This window comes from Nicotiana tabacum, chromosome 6, assembly GCF_000715075.1.
Source record: "Nicotiana tabacum cultivar K326 chromosome 6, ASM71507v2, whole genome shotgun sequence".
Lineage (NCBI taxonomy): Eukaryota > Viridiplantae > Streptophyta > Magnoliopsida > Solanales > Solanaceae > Nicotiana > Nicotiana tabacum.
This window is the reverse complement of record NC_134085.1, coordinates 22,608,436-22,610,640: the sequence shown is the minus strand read 5'-3', so window position 1 is coordinate 22,610,640 and position 2,205 is coordinate 22,608,436. Positions and strand designations below refer to the sequence as shown.

At 35.3% G+C, this 2,205-nt stretch overlaps 1 long non-coding RNA gene across 1 annotated transcript; it reads right to left on the bottom strand.

Moving 5' to 3' along the window:
• Positions 1 to 456: 456 nt before the first annotated feature.
• Positions 457 to 1,912, bottom strand: LOC142181452 (uncharacterized). Its single transcript, XR_012710098.1, has 3 exons — positions 1,465 to 1,912; positions 1,268 to 1,369; positions 457 to 840 (listed from the first exon to the last, which is right to left on the bottom strand). It is a non-coding gene; the product is annotated as an uncharacterized LOC142181452 (long non-coding RNA).
• Positions 1,913 to 2,205: the final 293 nt, after the last annotated feature.

Below are 2,205 nucleotides of genomic sequence, written 5' to 3'. Positions count from 1 at the left end.
AACCACAGAACTCGGGAATGCCTAACACCTTCTCCCGGGTTAACAGAATTCCTTATCCGGATTTCTGGTACGCAGACTGTAATATGGAGTCATTCTTTTCCTCGATTCGGGATTAAAATTGGTGACTTGGGACACCCTAAACCTCCCAAGTGGTGACTCTGAAATAAATAAACCAATCCCGTTTCGATTGTCCTTTAATTGGAAAAAACTCCCTTGCCCCTCGCGGGGCGGAAAAAGGAGGTGTGACAAGTATCATACTTAATCATCTATTACATTTACAAAGAAATTCAATGGTTTTTATTAAGATTACTATCACTAGATGATCTTCTTACACCCATAGGTGAAATGGATCCGCTAACTGCATCACTTGGCTGCAATAAAATAAAAAGTGTTAAAAGTTTTTTTTAGTTTTTCAAATTAAAAAACTACATATAGCTAGATTTTATTTACCGCTGCCGGAGGAGGAGAAACGAAAATCCCAGCAAATTGTTCAGGTATTGTCCCTTCTTTCATAATCATATATTCCTTGAAAGCATTCATCATTTGGTGGTGTGCAGTCATCATTTGAGCATAGTTCTTTTGGCTTTGATTGTGAGAATTTACAATATGATTGTACTTCTCTTCGCATTTGGACGAATATGAACCATTATCACAACTGGAAGAATTTATACCTCCAAAATAACGTCTTGTTTGTCTAAAAACTTTACTCGGGATAGCTCCTAACCCCAAGCATCTTACCCTTCCAGAATGCTCTTTTCCTAGCACCTTACCAACGGCATCATTTGGTGAAACTTCAAACTCATTTGTGGCACTTTGACTTATAACTAGCTCAATTTTTTCCTAAATATAATATACACAAAATTCATTGTCACAACTTCAATTAGTAATTGACAACATAAGGATAATGTATATTCTTTAGTCACTTTGAATTGGTCAAAGAGTGTTCACAAATTCAATTTCAAGTTCACATACTGGAAATGGTAGTCCATACTCTTTATATGATAATAACTTTCAGAAAAACCAGTCTCAAAAAAGAGTCAGCTAAGCATATATTTGGACAGATCCTACTACTATCAATAAGTTTCAAAACTAAAGTAGGCTAGACAATAAAAATCAAAGTACAGTTCACCAACACAAACAACTCAGTAGACTGATCAATTCCACAAAACAAACTAGAAAACACTCAGTATCAAAAAAACTAGAAAACACTTAGTGGGGCTAAATGATCTAACACAATACATGAAGCTTTTAAAACGTAGAAACTTACACATATTTCTCTTGCTGCTTCATTAACATATGACCCATCTTCCTTCTTATGAGTAGCAAGATAGAGTTGCGCTCATCCAGGCATTTGTCCAGATTCAGCCATCTATAAGTAAAAAAATCAAGTCAGAATAACCTAACTAAATAGGAATAGTTTGGAAGTTTAATTAAAGTAAAACTTAATGAATTAACATTTATCACCATTTTAGCTCTTCTTCTGGAGTTTGGTTTGGAGCCACTAGTGTGTGCAACAGTTTATTTCTTTCGAATTTCAGCATTTCTTTTACTCATTTCCTTATAAAAATACACACATCTGAAATATACAAATAAAAAAGTATATAATTACACATACTAATTGATGCATTCAAATAAATACCATTGTCTTTTTATCAAAATGGTAAGCAACATAAGAAGTCCATTGATCCCGTGGAATCCCTGATGGAACATTATCCATAATCTCTGCTTTTGTCTTAAGTGGATCAAATAACTCATACCATAACCTTTGCTTTCCTGCACTCCACTTCTTTCCAATAGAACTATAAACATATTCTCGTGCATTTAACTGAGTTGTCTTAAAACAGAATCGTGGCTACAGGAATAAAACTTCTGTTAGCTAATCTATTACATGAAAATATATAGTCTAACGAGATAAAACAAAGTTACAAAAATAATAAAATAGAGCTTATACCTTTATAATTCAATCAAAGCAACCATTGAAGTATGACTTTGGTAAATCTGGCTAATTGTTGAAGTGAATTGGAAATAAGGAGCAGTCGTTTGCTAAAATTCCACAAAAGCCTGCAAGAACACCCGAACTGACTATGCTGCAGCACGAACTGACGGGGCCGGCTGTGATGTTGTCCTGACTGATACAGTCTGATGTGCTGCAGCCCGAACTGATGGGGTCGGCTGTGATGTGGCCTGAATTGAATGAGCCGACTG